The following is a 23,498-nucleotide window of genomic DNA, read 5'->3' as shown; positions in this document are numbered from 1 at the left end:
AAAGAATATTAGAATATGAAAGAAAATCAAACAATATGAAAGAATATGAAAGAATATTAGAAGAATATGAAAGAATATGAAAGAATATGTAAGAATATCAAAGAATATCAAAGAATATGAAAGAACATGAAAAATATCAAAGAATATTAGAAGAATATGAAGGAATATGAAAGAATATCAAAGAATTTTTGAAGAATATAAAAGAACATGAAAGAATATCAAAGAATATCAAATAATTTAAAAGAATATCAAAGAATTTAAAAGAATATGAAAGAATATGACAGAATATGAAAGAATACGAAAGAATATGAAAGAATATGAAAGAATATCAAACAATATGAAATAATTTGAAAGCATATCAAAGAATATGAAAGAATATCAAAGAATACGAAAGAATATCAAACAACATGAAATAATTTGAAAGCATATGAAAGAATATGACAGAATATGAAAGAATATGAAAGAATATAAAGAATATCAAAGAATATCGGCTGCACGGTGGTGCAGTGTTTAGCACTGTGGCCTCACAGCAACAAGGTGCAGGTTCAACTCCAGTCTCGGGCACGAGATCTTTCTGTGTGGAGTTTGCATGTTCTCCCCATGCCTGCGTGGGTTCTCACCGGGTAATCCGGCTTCCTCCCACTGTCCAAAGACATGCAATTTGGGGGCTAGGCTGATTGGGTTCTCTAAATTGACCGTAGGTATGAATGTGAGTGTGAATGGTTGTTCGTCTCTCGATGTTGGCCCTGCGATGGACTGGCGACCTGTCCAGGGTGTACCCCGCCTCTCGACCGTTAACGCTGGGATATGCTCCAGCCCCCCCGCGACCCTTAATGTGTAGGGATAAGCGGAAGATGACGATGGATGGATGGAAAAAGAATATCAAAAAATATTAAACAATAAGATAGAATATGAAAGAATTTTAAAGAATATCAAAGAATAAGATGGAATAAAGAATATTAAACAATAAGAAAGAATATTAGCATATGAAAGAATATTAGAATATGAAAGAATATGAAAGAACATTAGAATATGAAAGAATATGAAAGTATATGAAAGAATATCAAAGAATATTTGAAGAATAGAAAAAGATATGAAAGAACATGAAAGAATATCAAAGAATAGCAAATAATTTAAAAGAATATCAAAGAATATGACAGAATATGAAAGAAAATGAAAGAATATCAATGAATATCAAAGAATTTAAAGGATTATGAAAGAATATGAAAGAATATCAAAGAATATCAAAGAATATTAGAAGAATATCAAAGAATATGAAAGAATATGAAAGAATATCAAACAACATGAAAGAATTTGAAAGCATATGAAAGAATATCAAAGAATATCAAAGAATATCAAAGAATATTAGAAGAATATCAAAGAATATGAAAGAATATTAGAAGAATATCAAAGAATAACAAAGAATATGAAAGAACATGAAAAAATATCAAAGAATATCAAAGAATTTAAAAGAATATGAAAGAATATGAAACAATATCAAAGAATATTAGAAGAATATAAAAGAATATGAAAGAATATGAAAGAATATCAAACAACATGAAAGAATCTGAAAGCATATCAAAGAATATGAAAGAATATGAAAGAATATGAAAGAATATGACAGAATATTAGAATATGAAAGAATATGAAAGAATTTCAAAGAATATGAAAGAACATGAAAGAATATCAAAGAATATGTAAGACTATCAAACAATATGAAAGAATATGAAAGAATATTACATTATGAAAGTCTATGAAAGAATATAAAAGAATATGGGAAGAATATGAAAGAATATGAAAGCATATCAAAGAATATCAAAGAATATTAAAGAAAATCAAAGAATATTAAAGAATATTAAAGAATATGAAAGAATATCAATGAATATCAAAGAATATCAAGGAATATCAAAGAATATGAAAGAATATATAATACTATTAGAAGAATATAAAAGAATATCAAAGAAAATGAAAGAATATCAAACAACATGAAAGAATATGAAAGCATATCAAATAATATCAAACAATATGAAAGAATATCAAAGAATATGAAAGAATTTGAAAGGATGTCAAAGAATATCAAGGAATTTGGGGAGAATATGAAAGAATATGAAAGAATATGAAAGAAAATGAAAGAATATCAATGAATATCAAAGAATATCAAAGAATATCAAAGAATATTAGAAGAATATCAAAGAATATCAAAGAATATCAAGCAACATGAAAGAATATGAAAGCATATCAAAGAATATCAAACAATATCAAACAATATGAAAGGATATCAAACAATATGAAAGAATATCAAAGAATATGAAAGAATATTAACGAATATGAAAGAAAATTAGATTATGAAAGAATATCAAAGAATATCAAAGAATATTAGAAGAATATAAAAAGAACATGAAAGAACATGAAAGAATATGAAAGAATATGAAAGAATATGAAAGAATATGAAAGAGTATAAGAATAGGAAAGTATATCAAAAAATATGAAAGAATATTAAAGAATATCAAAGATTCTGAAAGAATATGAAAGAATATCAAAGATTATTAAAGAATATGAAAGAATATGAAAGAACATCAATGAATATCAAAGAATATCAAAGAATATTAGAAGAATATAAAAGAATATTAGAATATGAAAGAACATCAAACAATATGAAAGAATATTGAATAATATGAAAGAAAATGAAAGAATATACAAATATGAAAGAATATCAAACAATATGAAAGAATATCAAACAAAATCAAAGAATATGAAAGAATATGAAAGAAAATTAGAAGAATATAAAAGAATATGAAAGAATATCAAACAATATGAAAGAATATGAAAGAATATGTAACAATATCAAAGAATATGAAAGAACATGAAAGAATATCAAAGAATATCAAAGAATTTAAAAGAATAATAAAGAATATCAAAGAATATCAAAGAATATCAGAAGAATATAAAAGAATATCAAAGAATATGAAAGAATATACAAATATGAAAGAATATGAAAGAATTTCAATGAATATGAAAGAATTTCAAAGAATATGAAAGAATATCAAATAAAATAGGAAGAATATAAAAGAATATCGAAGAATATGAAAGAATATCAAACAACATGAAAGAATATGAAAGCATATAAAAGAATATAAAACAGTATGAAAGACTATCAAAGAATATGCAAGAATATATGGAATGTCAAAGAATAAGAAAGAATATGAAAGAAGATAAAAAATATTAGAAGATAATGAAGAAAATTTGAACAATATGAAAGAATATGAAAGAATATCAAACAACATGAAAGAATATGAAAGCATATCAAATAATATCAAACAATATGAAAGAATATCAAAGAATATTAAAGAATATGTAAGCATATCAAAGAATATCAAACAATATGAAAGAATATGAAAGAATATCAAAGAATATGAAAGAATCAGTAAGAATATTAGAATATGAAAGAACATCAAACAATATGAATGAATATGAAAGAATATGAAAGAACATCAATGAATATCAAAGAATATCAAAGAATATCAAAGAATATTAGAAGAATATAAAAGAATATTAGAATATGAAAGAACATCAAACAATATGAAAGAATATTGAATAATATGAAAGAAAATGAAAGAATATACAAATATGAAAGAATATCAAACAATATGAAAGAATATCAAACAAAATCAAAGAATATGAAAGAATATGAAAGAAAATTAGAAGAATAGAAAAGAATATGAAAGAATATCAAACAATATGAAAGAATATGAAAGAATATGTAACAATATCAAAGAATATGAAAGAACATGAAAGAATATCAAAGAATATCAAAGAATTTAAAAGAATAATAAAGAATATCAAAGAATATCAAAGAATATTAGAAGAATATAAAAGAATATCAAAGAATATGAAAGAATATACAAATATGAAAGAATATGAAAGAATTTCAATGAATATGAAAGAATTTCAAAGAATATGAAAGAATATCAAATAAAATAGGAAGAATATAAAAGAATATCGAAGAATATGAAAGAATATCAAACAACATGAAAGAATATGAAAGCATATAAAAGAATATAAAACAGTATGAAAGACTATCAAAGAATATGCAAGAATATATGGAATGTCAAAGAATAAGAAAGAATATGAAAGAAGATAAAAAATATTAGAAGATAATGAAGAAAATTTGAACAATATGAAAGAATATGAAAGAATATCAAACAACATGAAAGAATATGAAAGCATATCAAATAATATCAAACAATATGAAAGAATATCAAAGAATATTAAAGAATATGAAAGCATATCAAAGAATATCAAACAATATGAAAGAATATGAAAGAATATCAAAGAATATGAAAGAATCAGTAAGAATATTAGAATATGAAAGAACATCAAACAATATGAATGAATATGAAAGAATATTAGAAGGACATCAAAGAATATGAAAGAATATCAAACAATATGAATGAAAATGAAAGAATATTAGAAGAACATCAAAGAATATGAAAGAATATCAAACAATATGACAGAATATCAACGAATATAAAACAATATATAGAATGTCAAAGAATAAGAAAGAATATGAAAGAATATAAAAATATTAGAAGATAAGAAAGAATATTTGAACAATATGAAAGAATATGAAAGAATATATAGAATATTAGAGAATAAGAAAGAATATGAAAGAATATAAAAAATATTATAGATAAGAAAGAATATTTGAATAATGTGAAAGAATTTAAAAGAATATGAAAGAATATCAAAGAAGATCAAACAACATGAAAGAATTTGAAAGCATATCAAAGAATATTAAAGAATATGAAAGAATATCAAAGAATATGAAAGACTATCAAACAATATCAAACAATATTAGAAGGATATGAAAGAATATTAGAAGAATATGAAAGAATATCAAAGAATATTAGAATAATATGAAGGAATATTAGAGTTATATGAAAAAATATGAAAAAATATTAGAAGAATATGAAAGAATATTAGAAGGACATGAAAGAATATGAAAGAATATTAGAATATGAAAGAATATGAAAGAATTTCGAAGAATATGAAAGAATATCAAACAACATGAAAGAATATGAAAGAATATCAAACAATATCAAACAATATAAAAGAATTTCAGAGAATATCAAAGAATAAGAAAGAAAATTAGAATATGAAAGAATATCAAACAATATGAAAGAATTTGAAAGCAAATCAAAGAATATTAAAGAATATGAAAGAATATGAAAGAATATCAAAGAATATGAAAGAATATCAAACAATATCAAACAATATCAAAGAATATTAGAAGGATATGAAAGAATATTAGAAGAATATGAAAGAATATCAAAGAATATTAGAAGACTATGAAAGACTATTAGAGTTATATTAAAGAATGTGAAAGAATATCAGAAGGATATGAAAGAATATGAAAGAATATTAAAATATGGAAGAATATGAAAGAATTTCAAAGAATATGAAAGAATATCAAACAATATGAAAGAATATCAAAGAATATGAAAGAATATGAAAGAATATTAGAAGAATATCAAACAATATGAAAGAATATGAAAGAATATAAAAGAATATCAAAGAATATTTGAAGAATATAAAAAGATATGAAAGAACATGAAAGAATATCAAAGAATATCAAATAATTTAAAAGAATATCAAAGAATATGACAGAATATGAAAGAAAATGAAAGAATATCAATGAATATCAAAGAATTTAAAGGAATATGAAAGAATATGAAAGAATATCAAAGAATATCAAAGAATATTAGAAGAATATGAAAGAATATGAAAGAATATGAAAGAATATCAAACAACATGAAAGAATTTGAAAGCATATGAAAGAATATCAAAGAATATCAAAGAATATCAAAGAATATTAGAAGAATATCAAAGAATATGAAAGAATATGTAAGAATATCAAAGAATAACAAAGAATATGAAAGAAGATGAAAAAATATCAAAGAATATCAAAGAATTTGAAAGAATATGAAAGAATATGAAACAATATCAAAGAATATGAGAAGAATATAAAAGAATATGAAAGAATATGAAAGAATATCAAACAACATGATCTTTCATGTTGTTTGATATGATATGATATCTGAAAGCATATCAAAGAATATGAAAGAATATCAAAGAATATCAAAGAATATGAAAGAATATGACAGAATATTAGAATATGAAAGAATATGAAAGAATTTCAAAGAATATGAAAGAATATCAAACAATATGAAAGAATATGAAAGAATATGAAAGAATATCAAAGAATATCAACAAATATTTGAAGAATATAAAAGAATATGAAAGAACATGAAAGAAAATCAAAGAATATCAAAGAATATGACAGAATATGAAAGAACATGAAAGAATATCAAAGAATATCATAGAATTTAAAAGAATATGAAAGAATATCAAAGAATATAAAAGAATATTAGAAGGATATGAAAGAATATGACAGAATATAAGAATATGAAAGAATATGAAAGAATTTCAAAGAATATGAAAGAATATCAAACAATATGAAAGAATTTTAAAGAATATGAAAGAATATCAAACAATATGAAAGAATATGAAAGAATATCAAAGAATATCAAAGAATATCAAAGAATATGAAAAAACATGAAAGAATATCAAAGAATTTAAAAGAATATGAAAGAATATCAAAGAAGATCAAACAACATGAAAGAATTTGAAAGCATATCAAAGAATATTAAAGAATATGAAAGAATATCAAAGAATATGAAAGACTATCAAACAATATCAAACAATATTAGAAGGATATGAAAGAATATTAGAAGAATATGAAAGAATATGAAAGAATATTAGAATAATATGACGGAATATTAGAGTTATATGAAAAAATATGAAAAAATATTAGAAGAATATGAAAGAATATTAGAAGGACATGAAAGAATATGAAAGAATATTAGAATATGAAAGAATATGAAAGAATTTCGAAGAATATGAAAGAATATCAAACAACATGAAAGAATATGAAAGCATATCAAACAATATCAAACAATATAAAAGAATATCAAAGAATAAGAAAGAAAATTAGAATATGAAAGAATATCAAACAATATGAAAGAATATGAGAGAATATGAGAAGAATATGAAAGAATATGAAAGAATATGTAAGAATATCAAAGAATAACAAAGAATATGAAAGAACATGAACAAATTTCAAAGAATATCAAAGAATTTAAAAGAATATCAAAGAATATCAAAGATATCAAAGATATCAAAGAATATTAGAAGAATATGAAAGAATATACAAGAATATTAGAAGAATATGAGAGAATATTAGAGGTATATGAAAAAATATGAAAAAATATTAGAAGAATATGAAAGAATATGAAGGAATATTAGAAGGGTATGAAAGAATATGAAAGAATATTACAATATGAAAGAATATGAAAGAATTTCAAAGAATATGAAAGAATATCAAACAATATGAAAGAATGTTAAAGAATATGAAAGAATATGAAAGAATATAAAAGCATATAAAAGATTATCAAAGAATATCAAAGAATACCAAACAATATGAAAGAATGTTAAAGAATATTAAAGAATATGAAACAATATAAAAGAATATGAAAGAATATCAAACAATATGAAAGAATGTTAAAGAATATGAAAGAATATCAAACAATATGCAAGAATATGAAAGAATATAAAAGAATATCATAGAATATCAACAAATATTTGAAGAATATAAAAGAATATGAAAGAACATGAAAGAATATCAAAGAATATCATAGAATTTAAAAGAATATGAAAGAATATGAAAGAATATCAAAGAATATCAAAGAATATTAGAAGGATATGTAAGAATATGACAGAATATATGAATATGAAAGAATATGAAAGAATTTCAAAGAATATGAAAGAATATCAAACAATATGAAAGAATTTTAAAGAATATGAAAGAATATCAAACAATATGAAAGAATATGAAAGAATTTTAAAGAATATGAAAGAATATCAAACAATATGAAAGAATATGAAAGAATATCAAAGAATATAAAAGAATATCAAAGAACATGGAAGAATATCAAAGAATATCAAAGAATTTAAAAGAATATGAAAGAATATCAAAGAAGATCAAACAACATGAAAGAATTTGAAAGCATATCAAAGAATATTAAGAATATGGAAGAATATCAAAGAATATGAAAGACTATCAAACAATATCAAACAATATCAAAGAATATTAGAAGGATATGAAAGAATATTAGAAGAATATGAAAGAATATCAAAGAATATTCGAATAATTTGAAAGAATATTAGAGTTACATGAAAAAATATTTAAAAATATTAGAAGAATATGAAAGAATATTAGAAAGGCATGAAAGAATATGAAAGCATATTAGAATATGAAAGAATATGAAAGAATTTCGAAGAATATGAAAGAATATTAAACAATATGAAAGAATACGAAAGAATATCAAAGAATATGAAAGAATATTAGAAGAATATCAAAGAATATCAAAGAATATGAAAGAATATTAGAAGAATATCAAAGAATATCAAAGAATATCAAACAATATGAAAGAATATAAAAGAATATCAAAGAATATCAACGAATATTTGAAGAATATAAAAGAATATCAAAGAATATGAAAAAATATCAAAGAATATCAAAGAATTTAAAAGATTATGAAAGAATATGAAAGAATATCAAAGAATATTAGAAGAATATAAAAGAATATCAAAGAATATGAAAGAATATCAAACAACATGAAAGAATTTGAAAGCATATGGAAGAATATGAAAGAATATGAAAGAATATCAAACAATATCAAACTATATCAAAGAATATCAAAGAATATTAGAAGGATAGGAAAGAATATTAGAAGAAGAAGAAAGAATATCAAAGAATATTAGAAGAATATGAAAGACTATTAGAGGTATATGAAAGAATATGAAAAAATATTAGAAGAATATGAAAGAATATGAAAGAATATTAGAAGGATATGAAAGAATATGAAAGAATATCAAACAATATGAAAGAATATGAAAGAATGTGAAAGAATATTAGAAGAATATCAAAGAATTTGAAAGAAGATCAAATAATATGAAAGAATATGAAAGAATATGAAAGAATATGAAAGAATATGAAAGAATATCAAAGAATATTTGAAGAATATAAAAGAATATGAAAAAACATGAAAGAATATCAAAGAATATCAAAGAATTTAAAAGAATATCAAAGAATATGACAGAATATGAAAGAACATGAAAGAATATCAAAGAATATAAAAGAATATCGCCTGCACGGTTGTGTAGTGGTTAGCACTGTGGCCTCACAGCAACAAGGTGCGGGTTCGAGTCCCGGCTCGGGAACGAGATCTTTCTGTGTGGGGTTTGCATGTTCTCCCCGTGCCTGCGTGGGTTCTCTCCGGGTAATCCGGCTTCTTCCCACGGTCCAAATACATGCAATTTGGGGACTAGGCTGATTGGATTCTCTAAATTGACCGTAGGTATGAATGTGAGTGTGAATGGTTTTTCGTCTCTCTATGTTGGCCCTGCGATGGACTGGCGACCTGTCCAGGGTGTATCCCGCCTCTCGCCCGTTGACGCTGGGATAGGCTCCAGCCCCCCCGCGACCCTTAATGTGTAAGGATAAGCGGAAGATGACGATGGATGATGGATCAAAGAATATGAAAGAATATGAAACAATAAGAAAAAATATTAGCATATGAAAGAATATGAAAGAATATTACAAAATGAAAGAATTTGAAAACATTTCAAAGAATATGAAAGAATATCAAGGAATATCAAAGAATATGAAAGCATATCAAAGAATATGAAAGAATATCAAACAACATGAAAGAATATGAAAGCATATCAAAGAATATCAATCAACATGAAAGAATATCAAAGAATATCAAAGAATACCAAACAATATGAAAGAATATGAAAGAAGATAAAAGAATATGAAAGAATATCAAAGAATATCAAAGAATAAGAAAGAATATTAGAATATGAAAGAAAATCAAACAATATGAAAGAATATGAAAGAATATTAGAAGAATATGAAAGAATATGAAAGAATATGTAAGAATATCAAAGAATATCAAAGAATATGAAAGAACATGAAAAATATCAAAGAATATTAGAAGAATATTAAAGAATATCAAAGAATATCAAAGAATTTTTGAAGAATATAAAAGAACATGAAAGAATATCAAAGAATATCAAATAATTTATAAGAATATCAAAGAATTTAAAAGAATATGAAAGAATATGACAGAATATGAAAGAATATGAAAGAATATGAAAGAATATGAAAGAATATCAAACAATATGAAATAATTTGAAAGCATATCAAAGAATATGAAAGAATATCAAAGAATACGAAAGAATATCAAACAACATGAAATAATTTGAAAGCATATGAAAGAATATGACAGAATATGAAAGAATATGAAAGAATATAAAGAATATCAAAGAATATCGGCTGCACGGTGGTGCAGTGTTTAGCACTGTGGCCTCACAGCAACAAGGTGCAGGTTCAACTCCAGTCTCGGGCACGAGATCTTTCTGTGTGGAGTTTGCATGTTCTCCCCATGCCTGCGTGGGTTCTCACCGGGTAATCCGGCTTCCTCCCACTGTCCAAAGACATGCAATTTGGGGGCTAGGCTGATTGGATTCTCTAAATTGACCGTAGGTATGAATGTGAGTGTGAATGGTTGTTCGTCTCTCGATGTTGGCCCTGCGATGGACTGGCGACCTGTACAGGGTGTAGCCCGCCTCTCGACCGTTAACGCTGGGATATGCTCCAGCCCCCCCGCGACCCTTAATGTGTAGGGATAAGCGGAAGATGACGATGGATGGATGGAAAAAGAATATCAAAAAATATTAAACAATAAGATAGAATATGAAAGAATTTTAAAGAATATCAAAGAATATCAAAGAATAAGATGGAATAAAGAATATTAAACAATAAGAAAGAATATTAGCATATGAAAGAATATGAAAGAATATTAGAATATGAAAGAATATGAAAGAACATTAGAATATGAAAGAATATGAAAGAACATTAGAATTAGAAAGAATATGAAACAATTTCAAAGAAAATGAAAGAATATCAAAGAATATGAAAGAATATCAAGCAACATGAAAGAATATGAAAGTATATCAAAGAATATCAAACAAAATGAAAGAATGTTAAAGAATATGAAAGACTATGAAAGAGTATTAGAATATGAAAGAATATCAAACAATATGAAAGAATATGAAAGAATATTGGAAGAATATGAAAGAATATGAAAGAATATCAAACAATATGAAAGAATATGAAAGAATATGAAAGAATATGAAAGACTATATAGAATGTCAAAGAATATTAAAGAATATGAAAGAATATAAAAATTATAGAAGATAAGAAAGCATATTTGAACAATATGAAAGAATATGAAAGAATATCAAACAACATGAAAGAATATGAAAGCATATCAAATAATATCAAAGAATATGAAAGAATATGAAAGAATATGAAAGAATATGAAAGAATATCAATGAATATCAAAGAATATCAAAGAATATCAAACAACAAGAAAGAATATGAAAGCATATCAAACAATATCAAACAATATGAAAGAACATGAAAGAATATGAAAAAATATGAAAGAATATTTAAGAATATTTGAAGAATATCAAAGAATATGAAAGAACATGAAAGAATATCAAAGAATATCAAAGAATATCAAAGAATATTAGAAGAATATGAAAGAATATTAGAAGAATATAAAAGACTATTAGAGGTATATGAAAGAATATGAAAAAATATTAGAAGAATATAAAAGAATATGAAAGAATATGAAAGAAGATAAGAAATATTAGAAGATAATGAAGAAAATTTGAACAATATGAAAGAATATGAAAGAATATCAAACAACATGAAAGAATATGAAAGCATATCAAATAATATCAAACAATATGAAAGAATATCAAAGAATATTAAAGAATATGAAAGAATATTAAAGGATATCAAAGAATATCAAAGAATATGGGAAGAATATGAAAGAATATGAAAGAATATTAGAATATGAAAGAACATACAATATGAAAGAATATACAAATATATTCAAAGAATATGAAAGAGCATGAAAAAAATCAAAGAATATCAAAGAATTTATAAGAATATCAAAGAATATTAAAGAATATGAGAAGAATATAAAAGAATATCGAAGAATATGAAAGAATATCAAACAATATGAAAGAATATGAAAGTATATGAAAGAATATCAAAGAATATTTGAAGAATAGAAAAAGATATGAAAGAACATGAAAGAATATCAAAGAATATCAAATAATTTAAAAGAATATCAAAGAATATGACAGAATATGAAAGAAAATGAAAGAATATCAATGAATATCAAAGGATTTAAAGGAATATGAAAGAATATGAAAGAATATCAAAGAATATCAAAGAATATTAGAAGAATATCAAAGAATATGAAAGAATATGAAAGAATATCAAACAACATGAAAGAATTTGAAAGCATATGAAAGAATATCAAAGAATATCAAAGAATATCAAAGAATATTAGAAGAATATCAAAGAATATGAAAGAATATTAGAAGAATATCAAAGAATAACAAAGAATATGAAAGAACATGAAAAAATATCAAAGAATATCAAAGAATTTAAAAGAATATGAAAGAATATGAAACAATATCAAAGAATATTAGAAGAATATAAAAGAATATGAAAGAATATGAAAGAATATCAAACAACATGAAAGAATCTGAAAGCATATCAAAGAATATGAAAGAATATGAAAGAATATGAAAGAATATGACAGAATATTAGAATATGAAAGAATATGAAAGAATTTCAAAGAATATGAAAGAACATGAAAGAATATCAAAGAATATGTAAGACTATCAAACAATATGAAAGAATATGAAAGAATATTACATTATGAAAGTCTATGAAAGAATATTAAAGAATATGGGAAGAATATGAAAGAATATGAAAGCATATCAAAGAATATCAAACAATATTAAAGAAAATCAAAGAATATTAAAGAATATTAAAGAATATGAAAGAATATCAACGAATATCAAAGAATATCAAGGAATATCAAAGAATATGAAAGAATATATAATACTATTAGAAGAATATAAAAGAATATCAAAGAAAATGAAAGAATATCAAACAACATGAAAGAATATGAAAGCATATCAAATAATATCAAACAATATGAAAGAATATCAAAGAATATGAAAGAATTTGAAAGGATGTCAAAGAATATCAAGGAATTTGGGGAGAATATGAAAGAATATGAAAGAAAATGAAAGAATATCAATGAATATCAAAGAATATCAAAGAATATTAGAAGAATATCAAAGAATATCAAAGAATATCAAGCAACATGAAAGAATATGAAAGCATATCAAAGAATATCAAACAATATCAAACAATATGAAAGGATATCAAACAATATGAAAGAATATCAAAGAATATGAAAGAATATTAACGAATATGAAAGAAAATTAGATTATGAAAGAATATCAAAGAATATCAAAGAATATTAGAAGAATATAAAAAGAACATGAAAGAACATGAAAGAATATGAAAGAATATGAAAGAATATGAAAGAGTATTAAGGAATATGAAAGAAAATTAGAAGAATAAAAAAAGAAAATCAAACAATATGAAAGAATATGAAAGAATATAAGAATAGGAAAGTATATCAAAAAATATGAAAGAATATTAAAGAATATCAAAGATTCTTAAAGAAGATGAAAGAATATCAAAGATTATTAAAGAATATGAAAGAATATGAAAGAACATCAATGAATATCAAAGAATATCAAAGAATATCAAAGAATATTAGAAGAATATAAAAGAATATTAGAATATGAAAGAACATCAAACAATATGAAAGAATATTGAATAATATGAAAGAAAATGAAAGAATATACAAATATGAAAGAATAACAAACAATATGAAAGAATATCAAACAAAATCAAAGAATATGAAAGAATATGAAAGAAAATTAGAAGAATATAAAAGAATATGAAAGAATATCAAACAATATGAAAGAATATGAAAGAATATGTAACAATATCAAAGAATATGAAAGAACATGAAAGAATATCAAAGAATATCAAAGAATTTAAAAGAATAATAAAGAATATCAAAGAATATCAAAGAATATTAGAAGAATATAAAAGAATATCAAAGAATATGAAATAATATACAAATATGAAAGAATATGAAAGAATTTCAATGAATATGAAAGAATTTCAAAGAATATGAAAGAATATCAAATAAAATAGGAAGCATATAAAAGAATATCGAAGAATATGAAAGAATATCAAACAACATGAAAGAATATGAAAGCATATAAAAGAATATAAAACAGTATGAAAGACTATCAAAGAATATGCAAGAATATATGGAATGTCAAAGAATAAGAAAGAATATGAAAGAAGATAAAAAATATTAGAAGATAATGAAGAAAATTTGAACAATATGAAAGAATATGAAAGAATATCAAACAACATGAAAGAATATGAAAGCATATCAAATAATATCAAACAATATGAAAGAATATCAAAGAATATTAAAGAATATGAAAGCATATCAAAGAATATCAAACAATATGAAAGAATATGAAAGAATATCAAAGAATATGAAAGAATCAGTAAGAATATTAGAATATGAAAGAACATCAAACAATATGAATGAATATGAAAGAATTTGAAAGAACATCAATGAATATCAAAGAATATCAAAGAATATCAAAGAATATTAGAAGAATATAAAAGAATATTAGAATATGAAAGAACATCAAACAATATGAAAGAATATTGAATAATATGAAAGAAAATGAAAGAATATACAAATATGAAAGAATATCAAACAATATGAAAGAATATCAAACAAAATCAAAGAATATGAAAGAATATGAAAGAAAATTAGAAGAATAGAAAAGAATATGAAAGAATATCAAACAATATGAAAGAATATGAAAGAATATGTAACAATATCAAAGAATATGAAAGAACATGAAAGAATATCAAAGAATATCAAAGAATTTAAAAGAATAATAAAGAATATCAAAGAATATCAAAGAATATTAGAAGAATATCAAAGAATATCAAAGAATATGAAAGAATATACAAATATGAAAGAATATGAAAGAATTTCAATGAATATGAAAGAATTTCAAAGAATATGAAAGAATATCAAATAAAATAGGAAGAATATAAAAGAATATCGAAGAATATGAAAGAATATCAAACAACATGAAAGAATATGAAAGCATATAAAAGAATATAAAACAGTATGAAAGACTATCAAAGAATATGCAAGAATATATGGAATGTCAAAGAATAAGAAAGAATATGAAAGAAGATAAAAAATATTAGAAGATAATGAAGAAAATTTGAACAATATGAAAGAATATGAAAGAATATCAAACAACATGAAAGAATATGAAAGCATATCAAATAATATCAAACAATATGAAAGAATATCAAAGAATATTAAAGAATATGAAAGCATATCAAAGAATATCAAACAATATGAAAGAATATGAAAGAATATCAAAGAATATGAAAGAATCAGTAAGAATATTAGAATATGAAAGAACATCAAACAATATGAATGAATATGAAAGAATATTAGAAGGACATCAAAGAATATGAAAGAATATCAAACAATATGAATGAAAATGAAAGAATATTAGAAGAACATCAAAGAATATGAAAGAATATCAAACAATATGACAGAATATCAACGAATATAAAACAATATATAGAATGTCAAAGAATAAGAAAGAATATGAAAGAATATAAAAATATTAGAAGATAAGAAAGAATATTTGAACAATATGAAAGAATATGAAAGAATATATAGAATATTAGAGAATAAGAAAGAATATGAAAGAATATAAAAAATATTAGAAGATAAGAAAGAATATTTGAATAATGTGAAAGAATATGAAAGAATATGAAAGAATTTGAAAGAAAATGAAAGAATATCAAAAAATATGAAAGTATATCAAAGAAAACGAAAGAATGTGAAAGAATATTAAAAGAATATGAAAGAATATCAAACAATATCAAAGAATATTAGAAGAATATAAAAGAATATCAAAGAATATGAAAGAATTTCAATTAATATGAAAGAATTTCAAAGAATATGAAAGAATATCAAATAAAATAGGAAGAATATGAAAGAATATCGAAGAATATGAAAGAATATCAAACAACATGAAAGAATATGAAAGCATATAAAAGAATATAAAACAGTATGAAAGACTATCAAAGAATATGCAAGAATATATGGAATGTCAAAGAATAAGAAAGAATATGAAAGAAGATAAAAAATATTAGAAGATAATGAAGAAAATTTGAACAATATGAAAGAATATGAAAGAATATCAAACAACATGAAAGAATATGAAAGCATATCAAATAATATCAAACAATATGAAAGAATATCAAAGAATATTAAAGAATATGAAAGCATATGAAAGAATATCAAACAATATGAAAGAATATGAAAGAATATCAAAGAATATGAAAGAATCAGTAAGAATATTAGAATATGAAAGAACATCAAACAATATGAATGAATATGAAAGAATATTAGAAGGACATCAAAGAATATGAAAGAATATCAAACAATATGAATGAAAATGAAAGAATATTAGAAGAACATCAAAGAATATGAAAGAATATCAAACAATATGACAGAATATCAACGAATATAAAACAATATATAGAATGTCAAAGAATAAGAAAGAATATGAAAGAATATAAAAATATTAGAAGATAAGAAAGAATATTTGAACAATATGAAAGAATATGAAAGAATATATAGAATATTAGAGAATAAGAAAGAATATGAAAGAATATAAAAATATTAGAAGATAAGAAAGAATATTTGAATAATGTGAAAGAATATGAAAGAATATGAAAGAATTTGAAAGAAAATGAAAGAATATCAAAAAATATGAAAGTATATCAAAGAAAACGAAAGAATGTGAAAGAATATTAAAAGAATATGAAAGAATATCAAACAATATGAATGAATATGAAAGAATATTAGAAGAACATCAAAGAATATGAAAGAATATCAAACAATATGACAGAATATCAACGAATATAAAAGAATATATAGAATGTCAAAGAATAAGAAAGAATATAAAAAATATTACAAGATAAGAAAGAATATTTGAACAATATGAAAGAATATGAAAGAATATATAGAATATTAGAGAATAAGAAAGAATATGAAAGAATATAAAAAATATTAGAAGATAAGAAAGAATATTTGAACAATGTGAAAGGATATGAAAGAATATGAAAGAATTTGAAAGAAAATGAAAGAATATCAAAAAATATGAAAATATTAAAGAAAACGAAAGAAAGTGAAAGAATATGAAAGAATATCAAACATTATGAAAGAGTAATAAAGTATATGAAAGAATATCAATGATATGAAAGAATTTAAAAGAATTTGAAAGAATATGAAAGAATATCAAAGAATATGAAAGAATATTGGAAGAATATCAAAGAATATCAAACAACATGAAAGAATTTTAAAGCATATCAAAGAATATCAAACAAAATGAAAGAATATCAAAGAATATCAAAGAATATCAAAGAATATCAAAGAATATCGGCTGCACGGTGGTGCAGTGGTTAGCACTGTGGCCTCACAGGAAGAAGGTGTGGGTTTTAGTCCCGGCTCGGGCACGGGATCTTTCTGTGTGGAGTTTGCATGTTCTCCCCGTGCCGGCGTGGGTTCTCTCCGGATAATCCGGCTTCCTCCCACCGTCCAAAGACATGTTATTTGGGGACTAAACTGATTGGATTCTCTAAATTGACCGTAGGTATGAATATGAGTGTGAATGGTTGTTCGTCTCTCTATGTTGGCCCTGCGATGGACTGGCGACCTGTCCAGGGTGTATCCCGCCTCTCGCCCATTGACGCTGGGATAGGCTCCAGCCACTCCGCGACCTTTAATGTGAAAGGATAAGCGGAAGATGACGATGGATGATGGATCAAAGAATATGAAAGAATATGAAAGAATATGAAAGAATATGAAAGATCATGAAAGAATATCAAAGAAAATCATAGAATTTCAAATAATATCAAAGAATATCAAAGAATATTAGAATAATATTAAACATTATTGGAAGAATATAAAAAGTATGAAACAATATCAAAGAATATGAATGAATATCAAATAATATAAGAAATATGACAGAAAATCAAAGAATATGAAAGAATATCAAACAATATCAAAGAATATCAAAGAATATAAAAGAATATTAGAAGAATATGAAAGAATATTAGAAGAATATAAAAGACTATTAGAGGTATATGAAAGAATATGAAAAAATTAGAAGAATATGGAAGAATATGAAAGAATATCCAAGAATATTGGAAGAATATCAAACAATATTGGAAGAATATGAAAGAATATCAGAAGGATATGAAAGAATATGAAAGAATATTAAAATATGGAAGAATATGAAAGAATTTCAAAGAATATGAAAGAATATCAAAGAATATGAAAGAATAATAAAGAATATGAAAGAATATGAAAGAATATTAGAAGAATATCAAAGAATATGAAAGAATATCAAACAATATGAAAGAACATGAAAGAATATAAAAGAATATAAAAGAATATTTGAAGAATCTAAAAAGATATGAAAGAACATGAAAGAATATCAAAGAATATCAAAGAATTTAACAGAATATCAAAGAATATGACAGAATATGAAAGAAAATGAAAGAATATCAATGAATATCAAAGGATTTAAAGGAATATGAAAGAATATGAAAGAATATCAAAGAATATCAAAGAATATTAGAAGAATATCAAAGAATATGAAAGAATATGAAAGAATATCAAACAACATGAAAGAATTTGAAAGCATATGAAAGAATATGAAAGAATATGAAAGAATATCAAAGAATATCAAAGAATATTAGAAGAATATCAAAGAATATGAAAGAATATGTAAGAATATCAAAGAATAACAAAGAATATGAAAGAACATGAAAAAATATCAAAGAATATCAAAGAATTTAAAAGAATATGAAAGAATATGAAGCAATATCAAAGAAAATTAGAAGAATATAAAAGAATATGAAAGAATATGAAAGAAGTTTAAACAACATGAAAGAATCTGAAAGCATATCAAAGAATATGAAAGAATATCAAAGAATATCAAAGAATATTAGAAGGATATGAAAGAATATGACAGAATATAAGAATATGAAAGAATATGAAAGAATTTCAAAGAATATGAAAGAATATCAAACAATATGAAAGAATTTTAAAGAATATGAAAGAATATCAAACAATATGAAAGAATATGAAAGAATATAAAAGAATATCAAAGAATATCAAAGAATATGAAAGAACATGAAAGAATATCAAAGAATATCAAAGAATTTAAAAGAATATGAAAGAATATCAAAGAAGATCAAACAACATGAAAGAATTTGAAAGCATATCAAAGAATATTAAAGAATATGAAAGAATATCAAAGAATATGAAAGACTATCAAACAATATCAAGCAATATTAGAAGGATATGAAAGAATATTAGAAGAATATGAAAGAATATCAAAGAATATTAGAATAATATGAAGGAATATTAGAGTTATATGAAAAAATATGAAAAAATATTAGAAGAATATGAAAGAATATTAGAAGAACATGAAAGAATATGAAAGAATATTAGAATATGAAAGAATATGAAAGAATTTCGAAGAATATGAAAGAATATGTAAGAATATCAAAGAATAACAAAGAATATGAAAGAACATGAACAAATTTCAAAGAATATCAAAGAATTTAAAAGAATATCAAAGAATATCAAAGATATCAAAGAATATTAGAAGAATATGAAAGAATATGAAAGAATATCAAACAATATCAAACAATATCAAAGAATATCAAAGAATGTTAGAAGGATATGAAAGAATATCAAAGAATATTAGAGGTATATGAAAGAATATTAGAGGTATATGAAAGAATATGAAAAAATATTAGAAGAATATGAAAGAATATGAAAGAATTTCAATGAATATGAAAGAATTTCAAAGAATATGAAAGAATATCAAATAAAATAGGAAGAATATAAAAGAATATCGAAGAATATGAAAGAATATCAAACAACATGAAAGAATATGAAAGCATATAAAAGAATATAAAACAGTATGAAAGACTATCAAAGAATATGAAAGAATATATGGAATGTCAAAGAATAAGAAAGAATATGAAAGAAGATAAAAAATATTAGAAGATAATGAAGAAAATTTGAATTATATGAAAGAATATGAAAGAATATCAAACAACATGAAAGAATATGAAAGCATATCAAATAATATCAAACAATATGAAAGAATATCAAAGAATATTAAAGAATATGAAAGCATATCAAAGAATATCAAACAATATGAAAGAATATGAAAGAATATCAAAGAATATGAAAGAATAAGAAAGAATATTAGAATATGAAAGAACATCAAACAATATGAATGAATATGAAAGAATATTAGAAGGACATCAAAGAATATGAAAGAATATCAAACAATATGAATGAAAATGAAATAATATTAGAAGAACATCAAAGAATATGAAAGAATATCAAACAATATGACAGAATATCAACGAATATAAAACAATATGTAGAATGTCAAAGAATAAGAAAGAATATGAAAGAATATAAAAAATATTAGAAGATAAGAAAGAATATTTGAACAATGTGAAAGAATATGAAAGAATATGAAAGAATTTGAAAGAAAATGAAAGAATATCAAAAAATATGAAAGTATATTAAAGAAAACGAAAGAATGTGTAAGAATATTAAAAGAATATGAAAGAATATCAAACAATATGAAAGAATATCAAACAACATGAAAGAAATTGAAAGCATATCAAAGAATATGAAAGAATATGAAAGAATATCAAAGGATATCAAAGAAAATGAAAGAATATCAAACAATATCAAACAGTATCAAACAATATGAGAAGGATATGAAAGAATATGAAAGAATATTAGAATATGAAAGAATATGAAAGAATATTAGAAGGATATGAAAGAATATGAAAGAATATTAAAGAATATTAAAGAATAGGAAAGAATATAAAAGAATATAAAAGAATATGAAAGAACATGAAAGATTATCAAAGAATATCAAAGAATTTAAAAGAATATCAAAGAATATCAAAGAATATCTAAGATTATGAAAGAATATGAAAGAACATGAAAGAATATCAAAGAATATCAAAGAATATCAAAGAACATGAAAGAATATCAAAGAATATGTAAGACTATCAAACAATATGAAAGAATATGAAAGAATATTACAATATGAAAGTCTATGAAAGAATATTAAAGAATATGGGAAGAATATGAAAGAATATGAAAGCATATCAAAGAGTATCAAGGAATATCAAAGAATATGAAAGAATATATAATACTATTAGAATAATATAAAAGAATATCAAAGAAAATGAAAGAATATCAAACAACATGAAAGAATATGAAAGCATATCAAATAATATCAAACAATATGAAAGAATATCAAAGAACATGAAAGAATTTGAAAGGATATCAAAGAACATCAAGGAATATGGGAAGAATATGAAAGAATATGAAAGAATATGAAAGAATATCAATGAATATCAAAGAATATGGGAAGGATATGAAAGAATATTAGAATATGAAAGAATATCGAAGAATATGAAAGAATATGAAAGAATATTACAATATGAAAGAATATGAAAGAATATAAAAATATGAAAGAATATCTAACAATATGAAAGACCCTCAAACAATATGAAAGAAAATGAAAGAATATTACAATATGAAAGAATATGAAAGAATATTAGAATATGAAAGAATATCAAACAATATGAAAGACTATGAAAGAATATGAAAGAATATGAAAGAATATCAAAGAATATGGGAGTAATATAAAAGAATATGAAACAATATCGAAGAATATGAATGAATATCAAATAATGTAAATAACATGAAAGAATATCAAAGTATATGAAAGAATATAAAACAATATCAAACATTATCAAAGAATATTAGAAGGATATGAAAGAATAAGAAAGAATATTAGAATATGAAAGAACATGAAAGAATTTCAAAGAATATGAAAGAATATCAAACAAAATCAAAGAATATGAAAGAAAATTAGAAGAATATAAAAGAATATGAAAGAATATCAAACAATATGAAAGAATATGAAAGAATATGTAACAATATCAAAGAATATGAAAGGACATGAAAGAATATCAAAGAATATCAAAGAATTTAAAAGAATAATAAAGAATATCAAAGAATATCAAAGAATATTAGAAGAATATAAAAGAATATCAAAGAATATGAAAGAATATACAAATATGAAAGAATATGAAAGAATTTCAATGAATATGAAAGAATTTATAAGAATATCAAAGAATATTAAAGAATATGAGAAGAATATAAAAGAATATGAAAGAATATCAAACAATATGAAAGAATATGAAAGTATATGAAAGAATATCAAAGAATATTAGAAGAATATCAAAGAATAATAAAGAATATTAAACAATGTGAAAGAATATGAAAGAATATGAAAGAATATCAAAGAAAATTTGAAGAATATAAAAAAATATGAAAGATCATGAAATAATATCAAAGAATATCAAAGAATATCAAAGAATTTAAAAGAATATCAAAGAATATGACAGAATATGAAAGAACATGAAAGAATATCAAAGAATATCAAAGAATTTAAAAGAATATGAAAGAATATGAAAGAATATGAAAGAATATTAGAAGAATATAAAAGAATATCAAAGAATATGAAAGAATATCAAACAACATGAAAGAATTTGAAAGCATATGAAAGAATATGAAAGAATATGAAAGAATATGAAAGAATATCAAGAACATCAAAGAATATCGCCTCCACGGTCGTGCAGTGGGTAGCACTGTGGCCTCACAGCAACAAGGTGCGGGTTTGAGTCCCGGCTCGGGAACGAGATCTTTCTGTGTGGAGTTTGCATGTTCTCCCCATGCCTGCGTGGGTTCTCACCGGGTAATCCGGCTTCCTCCCACTGTCCAAAGACATGCAATTTGGGGACTAGGCTGATTGGATTCTCTACATTGACCGTAGGTATGAATGTGAGTGTGAATGGTTGTTCGTCTCTCTATGTTGGCCCTGCGATGGACTGGCGACCTGTCCAGGGTGTAGCCCGCCTCTCACCCGTTGACACTGGGAAAGGCCCCAGCCCCCCCGCGACCCTTAATGGTAAATGGTAAATGGTAAATGGACTCAATTTTATATAGCGCTTTTCTACCTTAGCGGTACTCAAAGCGCTTTACAGTGTCATCTCATTCACCCATTCACACACACATTCACACACTGATGGTGGAGGTTTCCATGCAAGGTGCCAACCTACTCATCAGGAGCAATTATGGGTTCAGTATCTTGCTCAAGGACACTTT

The sequence above is a fragment of the Aulostomus chinensis genome, chromosome 19 (genome assembly GCF_037954235.1).
Source record: "Aulostomus chinensis isolate RoL2024-O1b breed Wild chromosome 19, RoL_Achi_v1.0, whole genome shotgun sequence".
NCBI lineage: Eukaryota > Metazoa > Chordata > Actinopteri > Syngnathiformes > Aulostomidae > Aulostomus > Aulostomus chinensis.
Note: the sequence above shows the minus strand (reverse complement) of the source record.